Raw genomic sequence first — 20,008 nt, 5'->3', positions numbered from 1 at the left:
GTGAGCAGAGACATTGCCAGTGCAGCTCCAGGAACAGCAGTGCCAAATATACAAGATCAGCTGAGTTTACAGCACATGAACCATGCAGCTAAAACTGTAATAGCAATTGAACACACGGAACTACCAAATGATAAATAAAATATGTAAGGGGCATAGCATATAAAGTGCAAATAGTTGTGTTAAAACTCTGTGATTATTATTTTTTGATTCTCAGTTTATTTCCTTTGTATTTCTTTTTTGAAGTATTTTAAAAATTCAAGTAGTTGTATGGAGGGATTTCAATTCACCATATTGGTTTAGGACTGCAATACACCTTTTTTAAGTTAATCTTTTTATTTTATTTTTTTATTGTCAGGTTAATGTATAGAGGAGTTAGAGTTAGATTGGCCAGATAGTAGGTGCATTACTTCTCCCACATTGATACCCCTTCTCATGTTTCTGTCCCCCTTTACCTCCCCCTCTCCCTCCCAATCATCTTGCTTTTCCCTCTTCCCTTCCCTATTTCAAATAAACAAACATATATACAATATCCCAGGTAACAAAGTCAGATACTCTATGATTTTATCTCACAGAAAAGTCATGAGGAGTGACCCGGCATACTTCATCTTGTCTTAAGATGATTACGTTTCCTATATTTCCAGAAGCAGACTCTAGGCACACATGAAAAGCTATTACTGCAACAGATAACTGAAGAATGTGTCATACGCCTCATAAGGCCAATTTAAAAATATGCCCATTAGCTTGCAATCCCACCAGCACTGTAGTAGGGTTCCTCTTTCTCCACAACCCCACCAGCATTTGTCATTGTCTGAGTTCAAAATCTTGGCCATTCTTGTTGGGGTAAAGGTGGTATCTTAGGGTTGTTTTTATTTGCATTTCCTTTATGACCATGGATGATGAGCATTTTCTTATATGCTTTTCTGCTATTTTAATCTCTTTTTTGGATAAGTCTCTCTTTAGTTCCCTTGTCCATTTAATGATTAGTTTGTTGGGTTTCGGGGGGAGGATTAGTTTCTTGAGTTCCCTGTAGATATTGGATATTAAGCATTTGTCTGATGTATTCTTGGTAAATACCTTTTCCAAATTGTTTGGCTGTCTTTCTGCTTTAGTGGCTATGCTTTTATCTGTGCAGAATTTTTTTTTTTATTTTTAGGTAGTCCCATCTATTGAGTCTCTCTGCAATCTGTTGTGACCCTGGGAGTCTGTTCAGAAAGTTTTTGCCTGTGCCTATGATTTCCAGTGTCTCTCCAACTCTATTGTGTAGCAGTTTCACGGTTTCCGGTCTGACATTGAGGTCTTTGATCCATTTTGGGTTGATGCTTGTGCATGGTGAAAGGCTAGGGTCATTAATAGGTGATAAAAAAGTAATAGAGAATAATAAGCCTGCTCATTTTAAGAGACTTGCTGCCACACATTCCAGGGCCATTCACTTATAAATCATGAAGAGTGAACAAAAGTTTTTTTTCAAATTAAAAATACAAAATACTCAACCCAAGGAGGAAGATTCACTGAGGATGTGCGATTATACTCACCAAGCAAGCTAGAAAAGCTTCTGGAGAACTACTTGCATTGCATGCATCCACTTATATAAATTCTTAAAGGCATAAACTAAAAATATGTATATAGCAAGTGAGGCTACTGCCTGCTACAAAGCCACAAGTATAACCAAGGGGTCAAATCATGGTTGAATAATGGTAGTTGAAGGATAATGGCTTGTACTATGTACCTCAGCTTTTGATAATATCTGGGAGGGTTCTATGTCTTAGCTGAGGCCTGCCAGGTGACATGGACATTCTTTTAATTAATATGAAATAGTCATTTATGTATGTCAAACACAATGGATTCTTAGCATGCACTCTTTTGATACAGAGATGAATACCATGCTAGAATAGAAAGAGAAGACCCTCTGTGCATGGAAAATATGGTGTAAATAATAGAGTAAACTAGCAAATCAATTTGATTATTTTTACTAGTCTGGGACTTGAGCTCTGGGCCTGAGCACTGTCCTTGGGCTTTCTCAAGGCTAGCACTCTGCCACTTGAGCCAAAATACCATTTCCAGCTTTTACTTTTACTTTTTTTTTTCCAGTCCTGGGCTTGGACTCAGGGCCAGAGCACTTTCCTTGGAATTTCTCAAGGGAAGTATTCTACCACTTGAGCCTCAGCACCCCTTCTGGCTTTTTTCAATGTACATGATACCAAGGAATTGAACCAGGGTCTTCATGCATGCACTCTACCACTAAGCCAAACTTCTGGCCGTAAATCAATTTTGAGTGATAAGTGATTTTCAATATATCATTACTGATTCTGTTACATTTTGTTTACCTTTTGCATATCATTTTATGTTTTAAAAGAAAATTTGGAAAATTAATTTCTTGCAATTGGAAAAAATATTTGATGGAATTTGCAGGATTCTCCCCAGAGTCCCCAGATTCTCTCACATGATGATCATAACGCCCTGCAGATTTCCTGGAATGACAGCAGTAGGTCACGAGGATCGAAGAATAGAGGCGGCAGACTTTTCAATTTTTATGTTCCTCTTGGCAGAACTCCAGTCCTCATGCACCGTTTAAGTGCAATGATACAATAAAATTCATCTTCTGCGATATTCACAAAAGTACAATCTGCTAGAAAGTTTCCAAATTTTATTAAATAGAATTCAAAGCATTGCTGTGCATTAAACCGTTCTAATTAACAAAATCATGGGTGTGGGACTAAATCTAAGCCATTTATTTGCACTAATTGAATTTGCTTGTTACTTCAAAAGTCTTTTGGTGTTTAGAATCATTTATGTATGCAGCATTGCAAATACTCATTTGGAAATGCCTGGGTTTTAGGATTGGCCCCAAATTTCCTTATTTTGATTTTCTTCCTTTGTATACAATTAAACAATGCTTATTAGTTTCACATTAATTATTTCCTTTATTTTCAGTCATGGACTCTACATGAAAAGTAGATCTGCGTATACTACGATCAAAAGTAAATGCCGGGCCAGGAGTTTGGACTAGTGGTAGACTGCTTGCCTAGCATGCAAGAAGACCAGGGTTTGATTCCTCGGTACCACATATATAGAAAAAAAGGTGGAAGTGGTGCTGAGGCTCAAGTGATGGAGCTCTAGCCTTGAGAAAGCCCAAGGACAGTGCTCAGGCCCTGAGTTCAAGCCCAGGACTGACCCCCTCCCACAAAAGTAAATGCCTTTTGGGTATCTGCCAAGATTTTACAAAATCTTTCCAAATCCCTTTTCCTCTGCTGCTCATTCTGTTTATTTCCCTGTTTCTTTTTTTTTTTTTGCCAGTCCTGGGCTTGAGCTCAGGGCCTGAGCACTGTCCTTGGACTTTCTCAAGGCTAGACTCTACCACTTGAGCCTCAGCACCATTTCTGGCTTTTTTCTATGTATGTGGTACGGAGGAATTGAACCAGGGTCTATGTGCATGCTAGGCAAGCACCCTACCACTAGGCCAAACTCCCAGGCCTCCGTGTTTCATTTTTACCTTCCCCTTCCTTTTTATTTTCTGTCAGCTGATCTTCTACATTATGTCCAGGCAAGAATGCATTATCCTTCTACAGAAATTCCAAGTTTTCATGTGCAGAAAGCTTAATGCCTGTATTTGATACACAAAACCTGGTAGAGTCAACAGCTCCAAGAAATGTTCAGTACTTTTCAGCTTCTTAGTTTTCCTAGTATGTTCACTCAGAAGTAGTCTCACTCACTGAACATCAGGAGTATGGGAAGAACTAAATTAATTGAGGCCATTAAGGAGCATTTAGTATGAAGAAGAGGGGAGAACAGGAAAGCAGTATAGTTCTCCCAACTCTGAGGCCGGCAGATCAGTGAGTTGGATCTAGTTGAAGGTAGCAGTATGTTGTTGTACTGAAGTCTGTGGCTATGACAGCTCCTTCTAGTCTCTTCCATCAGCGACAAATCATGTGGACAAGAAATTTCTCACCCATGCATGTTACCCATCTACACTCAGATACCACAAAAATAGCATTTGCTCTACAATATGCAGAGATAGAATGGTAGACTTGCAAGATGGTAATTGAGCTGAAAGATGCCAATGCCTGGTGACAATACAGCCCTGATGATGTCATCCTGCAAACTGCTGTCTGCGGTGATGCTGGTGTACACACACCTGTGCTGTTCCAGTTCTGCATAGCTAACGCCATCTAAGTGTGCTTACAGATACACAGATAACAGTACTGGTGTGAAACCAGGATGTGTCTTGCTTATAATCCACAGCTCTATTTTAAAGTGTTCTATATTTTTAATACAAAAAGTATCTCTGCTAAGCTACACACAGCTTGTGCACATACTGCTCTTAATTATATAATTTCTACTTGTAACTGAATTAGATTCCGTGCTCTTTTTGTTCATTATCTCTCTAGATGCAATACAATACTGTGTGTATGAGAGAGAGAGAGAGAGAGAGAGAGAGAGAGAGAGAGAGAGAGAGAGTGCAATCTATCATAAAATGGCCTTAGAAACCATGCATACACACGTGTGTAACGTATATGGTTCATGTGTATGAATGTCTCACATGTATATGTATCCTATCTAGTAAACAACTTCATAACACCTGAGCCGGGATGTACCCTGTGATGTTCACACAATAAAAGTGTTAAAGCACACACCCCTTACACTGTATTCTTACCATTATGTAATGTGATTTAACTCATTTTTCTGTATTACGAACAGTTGACATAAGACTATGATACTTAGTGGACTCACAAACATATACACTTTTGCTTTATTTCGGAACCCCAGACATACAACCATTCAACTTCTATGTGAGATGAAGACATCTCTGTAGGAAAATCAAGCCAGATTTACAACAAAAGTGAACAGAAACCCTGACCTTTGAACACATCTCAGTGAAGTCTGTGAAAGTTTCTTTTTAACACCATGACCTACTTCAGCAAAAATGTGAATTCTACCTTAGAGTTGGTCTTGGCATCAAGGTATGAATTCTGTAATCCTACCTTAAGCCTTTGGTATTCTGTACCCCTAATTTAGGAAAGGAACATAGGCACATTTTTTGAACTTAGTCCAGTTGAATGTGTTTCTTGCTACTCAACTATTAGTCTACTAAGTATTCAATTTCAGACAGGAGTTTTATTAATGTGTGCTTATTAACACCTCTGACAACTTCATAAATAACAATTATAAGTTGAAAAATAATTCAACCATAAACCATGAGAAATGACTAGCTGTTTGAAATGGAAAACAAGTTTTACTGTTTGAATCAACAGAAGCCTTTCAGTATACAGGAATAGCCAGCTCAACTCCAAGGCAAATTTTGAAATAAGCATTTATTTTTTTATTTGAACAGTGTTTTCTTTAAATATCACTCTTCATTAGCTCAAACAGAAATAGCTCATTCTCTGAATTGTTTATTTACCTCCTGAGTTTTACATATTTGTGTCTGCAAAATTAACTGTTTCCATTAGAACAGTGAATTTTGGAACCTGGGAGGAAATTTTGTACCTTCAAAAGCTCATTGTAAGGGGAAGCTTTGAGCTTACATAGCTAAAAAGTGCTGTACTATTAAAATATGGCATCACTTTGTGTCTTTACCTTTGATTTCACTTCTTGGCAATTATATGGTAGACATAAAATCAGCCTGACAATTTAAGACACTTGTAATTCTGATGAGAACTATATTCCTGGAAGGAACCACACCTTCATGTACTCACAGCACTGTGTTTGTACAAAGTCACTTATACCCACCTGATTAGGAACTAAGATGGAATACAGGCCCATGTGTGAATGCCAGCTTCTACCCTGTCTGATTTCTGTCGTCCTTTAAGTTCCATTTCTATGAGATAAAAATCCCAGAGAACATTGCTCTTGAGGCCGGAGAGTTGCAGGCTATGTTTATTCATGGCAGGGATCGTCTGACTCAACAGACTTAAAGCTTCTAACTTGGAAACAGGGAATTAAGTCCCTTCTATCCATACACAATGAGTGAAAAAGAAGCTTTTCCAGACAAGCAGCAAGAAGTTGGTTTCATCATGATATCGTTTAGTCTGTATGATCAATTCTAACCATAGTAGAAATATTATTGACTGTAAATATTATGTCTTGTTGAAAAGTTATTAGAAGACTTGTTCCATCAGTAATACATGGTCAGTTTAAGAGTATAGTTACCTAATAGTGAAAGTATAAATTTCCAGTCTATAAAAAGATAATTAAACTTTCTACTTAATATTTTGAAGACAACATGTATGAAAATATTTGACCAATTATCTCACTGGAATTTAATGTAACCACAGAAGAAGTAAGGTTTTAGAGAAATCAAGAGAGATATGAATTCACCCCTATGATAAACACAGAAGAAAAATGAGATGGTATGGAAGATAATGTTCCTAATTATATAACTAGTTCTGAATTATATAAATTTTCTTCCTTTATACCCTGGGAAGCATCGAGCACTAGTGTTCACCTTGAAAAATGTACATTTTACTGTAATTACAAGGGATACCTGCTGTGATCTGACAAAGGAAAACCCTCCACACACTTAATGAAAGGAGCACAAAGGAAGGCAGATCCCTCTGAAAGGCTTGAACCGCAAAGCCACCTTGCCCCCACTTCAGTAAATTGTCTTGAATATTTTTTGCTAATACAGCATGGATCATGTCAGTAGATGAGAATGAGAAGAAAGAACCTCATATTCCTAATGATATCTCAGAGACTAAATAAGCCAGTGTGGGATCATCTCTATCCAAATTTCTTACTATAGATGAAAATGAGACTCATAATAAAAGGATGGCCGCTTTATTCAGATCTTCTGTTATTTGAAGCCAAATGCCTGTGCATGGTTACAGATGCAGGCTGAATTCTGAGAGCATTTAAGAATTGACAACCTTCAATCTGGGACTGAAAAAGCTGGCAGCACATCCAAGCAAAAATGTTCCCAAGCTGAAAGGGAGAAGCATGTATAACAAAGAATTAGCAAAGAAGTAAATAACCTTGATTTCTCACATTGCTATCTAAGCATTTTGGCACTTACTAGAGAGTTTATGAAAATGCTTATTGAGCACAGATGTTATCCGTTTGCTTCCTTCACAACCTGAGTGCATACTATGTAAAATAATCATATTGTAATTGCAGAAGCAATTTTAACACATTGTTTCCTGAGAAGCATATGTGTCCACGTGAATAAACCATTTAAAGAAAATTTTAGCATTTAAGACTTATTCTGTTTGATTTCAGTACCTTTTGAGCTGATTGCTATTATTAAAGCTAATTTCCAAGAATGTGAATATTAAATAATTTTAGTTAGAACAATCTTCAGCCTACAGTTATGAAACGGACACAAAAAGTCAGTTTTAAGTTTAGAGTAAATGTCAAGAATTTTTGGTGAAACAAAATCTAAGACCAGAACACATTCAAGAATAAAGAAAATAGATTTTCAGGTCAAAACAGGACAGAATACAAAGGTAGCTTTGCATTCTACCCACCACTCCATTGCCTATACCTCAGTAGCACCATCCATCTATGAACCATCTGACACCAAGCATGCCCTGAAATTCTTTCGCCTACCTCCACTGCTCCTCCCTTGCCATAGAGACTCCTAGATTTTTGTGCTTAGTAGAAATGTTTGTGTAATTTAAAGTAGAAATCACAATGTTTGGGAAGGGGACATGATGGGGCGGTAAAGCAGGGAGAGGGATACATTGCTGATAGAGAAATGTACTACTCATTAACTTATTCATATAACTGTAACCCCTCTGTACAGCACCTTTGCAATAGGAAATGTGATATTTCAAAAAGGCAGTATTAAAATCTGTAGTCCTAGCTACTCAGGAGGCTGAGATCTGAGGGTCATAGTTCAAAGAGAGCCCCGACACTAACATCAATAAGACTCTTATCTCCAGTTAACCACCAGAAAACTGGAAGTGGCCCTGTGGCTCAAATGGTAGAGCTCTAGCCTTGAGCTCAGGGACAGCTCCCAGGCTCAGAGTTGAAGGCCCATGACTGATTAAAAAAAAAGTGTGATGCCTAAGGTTCAGGCCATAAGACCAGCACAAAAATCAAAACTCAATAAAACTGGTTTTCATTTTGTAATGATTTTTCAAGTGGATGATACTGTCATGAATTCTCATAAAAGAAATTCAAAGCATTCTTTCTACCACCTTCTATGCCAAAAGTATATATATATATATCATACCAAATATTGTCTATTGATATTTCTTTCTTTCCCACACACAAAATTAAACTTGTACAGAACCAAATTTGTCCACTTGAAGCTTTCAACACTAATTGTCAATCAGCTGTTTGCTTTTCTCTGTCCTCTAATGCAATGGATAAATATTTGTCATATAGAAACTTTAATGATACATTATTTTGGATTTTTATAACATCTGCCTGTCATCTAAGATTTTTCAAGAAGAGTGAGAAGACATTAAGGAGACTAAGACCAGAGTTATTTTCTAAAATGCATATACTGATAGAATTTACTTTATAAAAATTTATTCTGGGGGCCTGAAGTTTGGCCTAGTTGTAGAGTGCTTGCCTAGCATGCATGAAGACCCAGGTTTGATTCCTTGGTACCACATACATAGAAAAAAGGCAGAAGTGGTGTTGAGGCTCAAGTGGTAGAGTTCTAGCCTTGAGAAAAATCCAAGGACAGTCCTCTGGTCCTGAGCTTAAGCCCAGGACCAGCAAAAAATAATCTATTCTGAATATTTAACATGCTATTGTATATATTAATATATTCATTGTATCTTTATATTTTAAAGTATTTTAACATTTACCATACTTGAAAATAAGCTGAGAAATTGCTCAATATCATTTCCCCACTTAATAGAAAGGGGAATGAAGATTTAGTGTGCTTATACATGAGACACAAACCCATAAAAGAGTACACAGTCCACCCAGATTTCAAATCAAATCCTTTTCATTGTGTCATGCTCTCCTACTCCAGAAATTCAATTTAATGATCTTTAATAGATTCTGAAGTTTCAAAAGCTTTCAAAGATGCTATTTGTATTTGCTACTCTTGTATTTAGAGAGGATATCTTCTAATGAACCTTCTCTGTGATAATGCACTTGTTATTGGAGCATGGTTAATTCTAACTCATGATTCAGGCTCAGGCCTCCATTGTGGCTTGAGGGAACTTAGCCATTTATGACCAGGGTATAAGCAGGCTAATCAATCCACATAGTGTAAAGAACCGATGAGGACAACCCACCTCTACATGAACTGACAGTTGAGAGGATTTAGTACACCCAACCCAAAAAGTCACCCATCAACAATGGCATCATGGCCTGCCTAGAAAACATGACTGAGATTTATGTATGTATATATATATATATATGATTTTAGTAGCTGATCTTGAAATGGCTTCAGAGATTGATCTCAGGGAGGCATCTGCCTTCTTTCCAGCATTATCTGTCGGTTGTGTTTAACTGATCTCAGTTCAAGAGCTATCAGGCCAATTAATCTCACCATCAGGATCATCTTACAGTCTCATAAATATCATTGAACTCACACATGCTAGTTCACCACTGATTTTGAGAATGGTCACAGTATGAAACAACAAAACACCTGGCACTTGCCCACTTATAGAGCTTAATTTTGACACAGAGATTAGAGGAAAGAAACAATATAATAAGACATAGAGAGTGTACATGTATTTAAACTTTACATTTTAATTTTCTCTTTTTATGAATATAAATGATGAAAATAGAAGAGTGAGGAAAGTGATAAATAAAAACATGTAAAGCTGAAATACCGGTTAAAAAAAATCCTCATGGACCAGGAGTTTGGGCTAGTGGTAGAGTGTTAGCATAGCATGCACGAAGACCCAAGTTCAATTCCTCGGTATCACATATATAGAAAAAGCCAGAAATGGTGGTTTGGCTCAAGTGGCAGAGTGCTAGCCTGAGGAAAAAGCCCAAGGACAGTGCACTGAGTTCAAGCCCTCAGACTGGCAAAAAATAAATTCCACATATTTGGTTGTTCTATTGAAACTATAGCAATCACTATATGGATGGAGAGATAATAAAGATGTCTATATAAGCATTCAGATTATTATGCCCATATTTTAGTAATATTACTAGTAATATGAATAACAAAATTTTCTTTAAATTCACAAAACTAGGTAAAAATAAAATATATAATTATGCACAAAATTATTTCATAAAAACACTCTTTAATGTATATAAGAATAATAAAAAAGCAGATACAGATAATTTTCCAGGGTTTAACTGCAGTGTTTACTGCAGTTATTTTAGAAATTTTTCTAACATTGATAGGTAATCTTATAAAATGCGAAATTATTTTTCAAATACTTAAGTATTTAATGTTTATTGGTTGTCAAGCCCTCAGTGTTAGGAATTAGTTACTATTGATTATAATTGTATGGATTTTTGTAATAGCAATGATACTTCATTGGATTTAAGGCCTAGTTTTTGAATGATACACAGAACTCATGGCAAACAATGGTATAGCCATATGTATGTATCTCTGTATATTTATATTCTATCACTAACTAGTGAATAGATTTCATCATATTATTTGTGACGATTTGGAAAATTTACCATTCAATTTATTGGCCATTTTAGTATTGAATAAGGTAAAATTTATTTGACATACAATTTACTAACTTAATTTAAAATCTTAATGGAATTTAACATTAAGTTAGCAAGAATTGATGCAATGTACTTTGTATATAATTCATCACTATCTATAGAGTATATAATATATAATTTATATGTAATATATCCAGTATATAGTAGATACCCAGTGTTTTCCAAGATGAGCTATTATAAGGAAAAGAGCAAAACTCTAAATGTGTCAACAATTTAGTGTATTTTCTCATGTATGTCTTCCTTATCAACGTACTCAAGTAGACATTTCATGTTGAGAACAACAAAAAGTCATGTAAAAACTAATTCATCTCTTTTGGCAGTCAGGCGGCTCTAACTCTGGATGCTGTCCCTGAGCTCTTCAGCTCAAGGCTACCGCCCTACCCCTTGAGCCACAGCACCACTTCTGGTTTTCTAGTGGTGTATTGGAGATAAGAGACTCACAGACTTTATTACCCGGACTGGCTTTGAACCATGATCCTCAGATTTTTATCCTGCACCTGGATATTAATTAATCTTTTGTTCACTTGAAAATCTGCATCCAGTAAGTTGTAGTTTTTACTCTGCCTTTGAATGTGTCTGTATTCTTCATGAGTTTTCTTTCTTTCTTTGATTAAGGCTATTATTCCAACCTCATTTATCACATAATTTTAAGCTCTCTGTCCCCCCAAACCAGTCCAGTAATGATGATTCATCCAGCAACCCTGATTTTTATAGAACAAATCTGATTTATTTATCATTTGCTTACATGCCTCTCTAGTGGCTTCCAAATGAAAGTAAAATCACCTTCTGACTCTTATAAAATGCTACATGTGATAAATGCTAGCAGTAAGATTTTATATGTAGCTTATAAATAAGAAAAAATTATATTATAAATATTTCTCCACTACAATGTCAAGGTATCAGTCTTCAGCTATGTACTAGGAAGCTGAGATGATCAAATTTTCTTTCCATCAAGATCAAATCCTGAAGGATAGCTACATATGTAGAATAACAATAAATATGATCATGTTTTCCTAGAGTCTCATTCATCAATTCCATTATGAAAGTATAAATTAATACATTAGGAAATTAATTAAATAGCAATATATTGTTAGAATTATTATTAGATTGCATACTATTCATAAAATATATCTTTTATTCAAGGATGCAGATGTAGTGTCTGGCCAGTCTGTGTTCTAATTTCCTAATCACAGGGGAAAACCATGGTGAGTACATTGTTTCCACTTTTGTCCCCTAATGTGTTTATTAGTGTGTGTTCGTCTTGAAGTTTTTGTACCAACTAGTACTAAATAAAACATTTAGAAAAATTAGAATAATATACTCAGTTCCAATTATTTATCACATTAATCAATATTAAAACTGCTATTCATAAATGTGATTTCAGCATACTTTATGGGAATGAATATAATTAGAATTAGTACTGCCAGAATTATCCCAAGCATTGAAGAAGCAGAGTCAGGAGACAACTGAAGAGAACACATCAGGTAAAGTAACCATTCCTTTTAATTCTTAAATTAGAACAAAAGATCTTGGGTGTGGCTCAAGTGGTAGACTGATTTCCTACCTGGGTCCATTCCCAATTTCAATTTTAAAATTAGGGTTATTCTCAGAGGAAAATATATTTCTTAATATTCAGTAATATAAATTATGTGTAATATAATGCAACAATAGAATAACAAAATAACAAGTGATGAAAATAAAATTTTTTCATTATAGAAAAATAGAATAAGATTTCTTAAAATGTAAACTCTTTACCTATACTCTTAAAATTATATATATATATAATATATATATATATAGAGAGAGAGTCTGAAGGATGGTTCCAACATGACAGAATGAATAATTTTTTTTCTGGTTATTTTATATTTAAAGTTATATGAGTGACTCATTAAAAAAGTTCAAAATTACAAAAGTGAATGAATAAAAATAAACTATAATGAAGTATTTTTGATAATATTATTGACAGACGAATCGAAGTATAATTTTAGTCTAATTAAATATCATTACAATGTTTTTATGAATATAGAATAAACAAAATCATCTTACAGACTATTTCATCTTTCTAGATATTATAAGGAAAATAATGCATTCAACTCATTGCAAAAGTGAGTAGATATAATAAGGGACTCTTTGTATCTCATCCATGTGTTGTCTTTCTGCTTTAGCCATCAAATGTAATTCACTTTTATTGATCTTAGTTTGAATAATCAAATTTTAATAAGCTGTAAACTCAGACACTATCAATAAATAAAAATAAAATAAAAAATTTTGATATGCTATTTGATGATTTAACATTTGTTTTCTAATTTCTGGTTCATAAGTACTTACTTGAATACATTTTGTACAGTCTAACTTTATAGTGCCAAGTTCAAGCTAATTGCATAGGGGCTGCATGGACAGTGCGATGAACCTTCAGTGAGTAATAAGGGCAGTTACTGAACAGATAGTTCAAAAATTCATAAACATAGAACAGCACAAACTTGCTTTAACATGTTGGAGTATGCATGTTGAAAGTTTTGTGCATGCTTTCTTTTCCAATTAGTAAATATCATTTATAATGAACTGGGTACAACATACAGATCACATCATAAACATTGAAGCAAGTGATCTTTTAAGTTACTATAGTAGATATACTAGATATACTGTAGAGAGGAAGTTTTGTGTATGGAAAATCAAAATTATCTGCAGGCTACTGAGAGAGTTCAGGAATAAGAAGACATATAGTAAGAATTTATGTATGCCTTGCGTGCATTAAATTTCATATTTCCAATCAAATCTATTAAAAAATTCTCCAAAGATATTATTTACGAAAAGCCTGTTACTAATTGGTGCCTTATTTTTATAACCTTAGCTACTCAGGAGACTGAGTTTGAAGATCACAGTTGGAAAGCTACAAGTCCACAAAAGGGTCGGGAGTTTGGCCTAGTGGTTAAAGTGCTTGCCTAGCATCCACGAAGACCTGGGTTCGATTCCTTGGCACCACATACATATAAAAAAAAGCCGGAAGTGGTGCTGAGGCTCAAGTGGTAGAGCTCTAGCCTTGAGAAAGCCCAAGGACAGTGCTCAGGCCCTGAGCTCAAGCCCAGGACTGGCAAAAAAAAAAGAAAAAAAGAAAAGTCCACAAAATTCAAACCACCAAAAGAAACACAAGTAGATTTGTTAGCTTTGACCAAAAAAGGCTCTGAGTTACAGTGTCAAGACAGACCCACACACACAACAACACTTCTTATGAAAAAGGGTGTTATCTACAAAAAAGTGGAAGGACTCCATCCACACCTGTCACCTGCCAGAGTCCTGTGAGCATATAGTGAACATCTTTGGTAATAGTAACAACATTTACTTCTAGAATGTTACCTTTCTTAGTACATATCCTTTGTGATGATAACAATGTCATTACATTTTTATATCTACAATAACATTATAGTATTATCCTCCATTAATATTAAAGATGAGGTCTGTGTGGCTACTTTAAACTCAGGTATGTTTTCCAAGATTATTTCTTCAGGTAGACAAATGTACCTCACTGTTAATTACTAAAAACATAAGTCCTTAAACATCTGTGCAAGTAGGCATTCTGTCATTTGTTAACTGTAGGTTGAGTATCGACTTAATGAGGAAACAGTACCTTAAAAATTGTCCTGCAGGATGTGGTAAAAGTCGCATATACAGAGGGCTAATCTGCATGAATAAGTAGAAACATTTTGCAACACATTAGAAGAATATATTTTAAAAGTATTTTAATAACTAGCCACTATTCACATCTGAATGACCTAACAATTCATCAGAAATTCCCATTTAAAAAACCATCATGATTCCACACTTATCATTTGGCATGATCATTCAATTTTTTTGCTTTGTTTTTGTTTTTCATTGAATAAAATGTGCTGCTAAAACAATGCTCATGGCTATCAATAAATAGTGTTGCAAAAGATTGGCTTCCTCAACCCCAAGAGTAAGAATTGCATTGAACTAGAGAGGAGTGAAACTGCCCCTGAAGCAGCAACTTTGAGCTGATGGAGTCTCCTCCTTAGAACAATCACTTGAATCAAGATGACATTTCCATCCATCAGAGGTGCCAAGAAATAAGTATTTCAATTTCCCGATTCTGGGATGCTTCAGCTATAACTCCTTAGTCCTTCTCTGAACCTGAGTATAAGCCAAGTATGGAAAAACTGTTTTTAAAACATAAAATATGTTATTTTCCAAAGAAAGGCTTATTTTACCTTCATGAAAATGTTTTGTCTTCTTTATTGTATGTTGTACATCACCTGGTTTTTGAAAATATATGGTAATAATGTTCCATGGTAAATAAATGGAGTGTGATTGAATGTAAATCATCATGGTACCTACATATGTATCCAGAAAAAATACTCTCAATATATTTCAATGGTTTTCTACTTTCATGATTTTGAATCATCTGAAGATCTTTTAAAACGCATATTCATCTTCAGAAACCCCAAGTTTAAGCCTGAGAATATGTGCAATAAGCACCACGTGTTTTAAAAATTGCTCATCTTTTTACCTTCTCCATGCCTAGGAAGAAAGAACACTTACAGAAATGTAGGAGCTTTGTTTTGGTTTTCATTTTATGAAGAATCATACTAAGTAAGGTAAGCCGGAGCTAAAGAATCATACATTTCATGATTTCACTCATTTGTAATAATCAGTACACATGGAGGATTTTCCTAGCAGAGGGTCATAATAGCTCAGAGGTATGTGCCCATGACTCTACAGAAGATGCTAAGGGACATGAACTACAAGCTATGGAAACAAGAGGCTTCTCTTTGTGATTGTTGCTTTTAATGTGCTATGGAAGTTATTTTGCTTTTCTTTCTTTTTCCCACAATTGTCCCTGCACCCCCTCTTGTCATTGTATCTGATTTTTGTACCTGGTATTGTACATGTGTGCATTTGAATTAGTGAAGGGAAGTGACCCAAAAATGGTGAGACAAAGGACAAAAGTGGAATATACATAACAGTGAGAATAACAAGACAACACGGTGGAAATTAACTTTACAACTTAATGGGAGGGAATATAGGAGAAAAACATGGGAGGGGTAGCAATGTTTGAGAAGAAGTGTAATCTCCACCTTACATTTGTAACTGTAACCCCTCTGCACATCACCTTGACAATAAACTTAAGTTAGTAAAAAAAAAAAAAGAATAAATAAACACCTTCAATTCAACTTCACACCATACATATATCTTCAAATATCCCCATCCCCTGTATCTTTCCCTCTAGCACTATGATTTGATTTTTGCTCTTGCACTATCTGGAAGCTTAGTGTTTCTTTTATATGTGTAGTCTTCAATTAATGTTAGCACATTAGGTTATGGCGTTTTAGTAGAAGCTGCCAACATTTCTCTGCCTCCAATTTGGCATGAAAGAAGCTGAGATGCTGAACCCATTCTAAGAAGTAAAAAGTGGGACAATGGAAGATAAAACAAAGTAAACATACAAATCCCTTCCTTAGATCCTTGAGAAGTGATGTCATAGTGAAACTTCTAATAAGCCTTACAACTTACAACTAAAAGTTCTCAGAGCAGCCAAGGACAGTGGAGAAATTGAGACTACAAATATATTGGAACCTCAGGGAAAATCCATCTGGGCCTAAAATGCAGGGCACAAAGATACATAAGTATTATCTCAGATAGGATAGGAAGTTTAAACAGGACATCACAGTAGAAGTCAGCTCAAACAGAGGAGGAAGAGGAGGAGGAGGAAGAAAAAGAGGAGGGTAAAGAGGAGGAGGAAGAGGAGGAGGAAGAGGAGGAGGAGGAGAAGGAGGAGGAGGAGGAGAAGGAGGAAAAGAGAAGAAGGAGGAGAAGGAGGAGAAGGAGGAGGGAAGAGGAAGAAGGAAGGAGGAAGGGGAGAAAGGGGAGGAAGGCAAAGAAGAAGCAGAAGCAGAAGAAGCAGAAACAAGCAGAAATGCAAAAGCAGAAGCAGAAGCAGAAGAAGAAGCAGAAGAAGAAGGAGAAGGAGAAGGAGGAGGAAGAGAGAGAGAGAAAGAAAGAAAGACAGAAAGAAAGAAAGCAAGCCTATCTCAAGAATGATTAGGACAAGAAGGGCTGGGAGCATATCAAGTGACAGCGTGTCTGCCTAGAAAGTTCAGACAACAGCCGACACACCCCCACACACAATAAAAAATGTAGGGAAAAGAAAAGAAAAGTGAAAAGCAAATAAGCCCAGCCACATAATGAGCAACAGTGTGAATAGGGACAATTAAAGTTATTACTTCAGCATATGATGTGATTCATTGTATTTTTTAGAAACCAAAGTTTATTGGAGTTTTTAAGTGTCTTGAAACATAGCTACTGTACATTACTAAAATGTCATTTAGAGCTTTGTGACTTTGTCATTGTTCTTTATATCTCAGTGGACTTGGTAGATAAACATAAATTACCCAGTATCACTCGTAATTACACTTTGCACAGTAATATTGAAGACTTTGCATCAAGTAAGAAAACACTGTTTTTCTAATATAGGAAGGAATAAATAGATCAAGTTGCTTGAACTCTGCATACTTACAATTTCTTCGTAAACCAAGAAAACAATTATGTATGGGAGTATGCGGGGAGGGCACAAAATCTGAAGAAAAAAGTAGAAAAGTAAAGCTGTGTATCGCACTGGACTTTGATGAAAGTGAACAATGAGATTCATAGCTGAAGATGGGATGAAGAGAATTGGACAGAATGAGGGAAAAGAGGACACTGTATGAAGAGAAACATACTTATTACCTGAAGTATATAAATGCCGTCCTGCTGTGCATCACCTGTAAAATAACAATAAGATTTTAAAAAGAAAATAAATGCAGCATTGTAAGAAAAATTGGGGGTGCCAAGTTATCCTCTAAAACATATAATAACAGAACAATTCCATCAGTGGTATAGCCATGACCAGACTGCTAGCATGCTTGGAAATTTAACTCAGTTTCAAGCCTCCTTTCTCAGTTCATTGTTTTCAGACATATAGTTTATCAAAATTATACTCCTTTCACAATATACTAATTATTGATTTCAAAGAGCAAAGAGATACCCCAAAGAAAAGCAAATTAACTCCTTCAAAGCTTATAGAATTAAAAAAGAAATCTGCATTGAGCAAGACCTCAAAACTATGACAGCATTTACTAACATAAAGGAAAAATAGTTGTCCCCCCCCCCCACACACACACCATGGAAATAATTTCCTCTGGCTATAAAATTGCAAATTACATGGAACTGCCTTTTAAACTCAGCAGGAAAAAATCAGAAAAATATTGCCTGAACTGTGTTATCATTCAAAAGGCATGCATTTTAATATACATAATACTTTGTACTTTGATAGAACTTCAATCCCAAGTATTCATGATCCTTGAACACTCATCCATTTTGAAAGACCCTGCAAAATATGCTGCTCATACATGTCATTTTCAGAATACAATGGCAAGAGGAAACAAACACCAAGAAACCAACAAAACTCAAGTCTGCCAATGTTTATGTTAATTTCTTCACATAAGAAGCCATTTCTTTACTCAAGATAGCAGGTAGATTGGGTTTCTGAAAGGTTCACCTCTCAGCATCTTTTTTAAAATCAGTCATAAGGTTTGAACTCTGGGCCTGGGATCTGTTCCTGAGCTCTTCAGCTCAAGCTTACTGCTCTACCGCTTGAGCCATGGTGACACTTCTAAGTTTTGGGTTGTTAATTGGAGATAAGAATCTCACAGATCCCCCCCCCACACACACAGCTTGCTTTAAACTGGGATCCTCAGATCTCAGCCTCCTGAGTAGCCAGGATTACAGGTGTGACCCCCAGGATCTGGCTTGCCCCCCAGCATTTGACAAGTAGTAGCATCCTTTGGAGAAAAATGGGATGTGGTAGGGATTCAGAGAATAGCGAAGAGCCTGTAGAAGTTGGTTACTGAAGAATATTTGAAGGATAGAGCACATAAAACTTTATAATTTATTGGCAAAAGAGGATAATGGTCAAGAATGTACAGAGAAGTAAGTTGAGTAGTTCTTCTTAATTTAAATATCTTGAACCCTACTCCTTTCTAACTAGATTGTTTTATGAAGAGCTGTGGTTAAAACTCTCTCCAAGAATTTTTCCTCCTCATGGCTTACTCAATACTCCAGACTGTCTCTGTGGTTTAGACAACCCTGTATAGATTAAGAGACAATTTAATGACATGCATATACATGATTGGCCAAACTCGATGTAATTATTACTGCATCCTGGGCCTTCACGACATTGTGATCCATTCCTAAGTCTCACAAATAGAAGTCATTCGCCAATGGAAGCCCATTCTCTTCTTCACCTTGACCAAAAATAAGTTTAAGTGAGAGTTGTTCCTCTGAGCTCCATTCGCCTTCTTTTAGAAGTCTTTCTTCTTGTAAAGAAAGAAAGACAGAACATAACATTTCCTGGAATAAAATTACTACACAAATATCTCCAGTGCAGACTTCATTAGACAGGTTCCTCAAATGAAGGCTTAAGACTATAAATATGGAAAGCACCAGAAAGATCTCAATACCCTATGCAATATTTACCAGAAAGTGTCAACAGAGAGATAATTTGTCTTTGGAAATTTAGACAATTTATTTCACACATCTAGATTTTTTTAAACCTATGTTTGCCATAATGGTTACTATCCATTTGAATGCTCCTCACTTCTGTTATAGAATTCATATGCCTTCTTTTATCTATGTGCTGTCTTTGGGTCTATATCCTTAGATAAGAATTTTATCTCATTCATTTTATTTTCATATCTATAAATACATGCTTAACATTGGAATGTACATCTTGAAAACTGTTGGAGGACATTATACTTTATACTATAGTTTTTCAACCATCTTCAAATTTTGAAATGAATATACATTTATAGAAAAATCAAATATCTATATATTAAATAATTGTTACTCCTAAATCAATAGTTTTCATCTTTGTTTAGAAATTCAGAAAATAATCATATCACTTACATGACCATTTGAAACTTATTAATTTATAAAAAATGAAATACTTTGCAATACATGAAATTTGGTGTGCCCCAATAAGGGAAATTAAAAAAAGATCATGCTGACATTTAAAAGTTCTCAGTTTTAAATTACACTTCTCCCCCAGGACTTTAACTGAGAATCTGGAGAATCTGATTTTCAAGTGCCTCCTGCATGATGAACAAAATATGGACATAATGTTAAGCTCTTTCAAAAAGAATGTCATGAAGGATGAGACAGCTCAGTACATCTTTGTACAAATTAGAATTTTATACATTTTCACTCAAATACATTTTCCATTTATTATACTTAATGTTTCAGCTAAACTTTGCAGGAAGTGCAATTGTGTCCCAGAAATTATGTAGCTCTTATAAGTAAGTTTAATAATTTCTTAAGTTTCAACAGTCCAGTTTCCTTGTTGAAAGTGGTTGAATAGTCATCT

Source organism: Megascapheus bottae, chromosome 11, assembly GCF_031878675.1.
Source record: "Megascapheus bottae isolate mThoBot1 chromosome 11, mThoBot2.hap1, whole genome shotgun sequence".
NCBI lineage: Eukaryota > Metazoa > Chordata > Mammalia > Rodentia > Geomyidae > Megascapheus > Megascapheus bottae.
Note: the sequence above shows the minus strand (reverse complement) of the source record.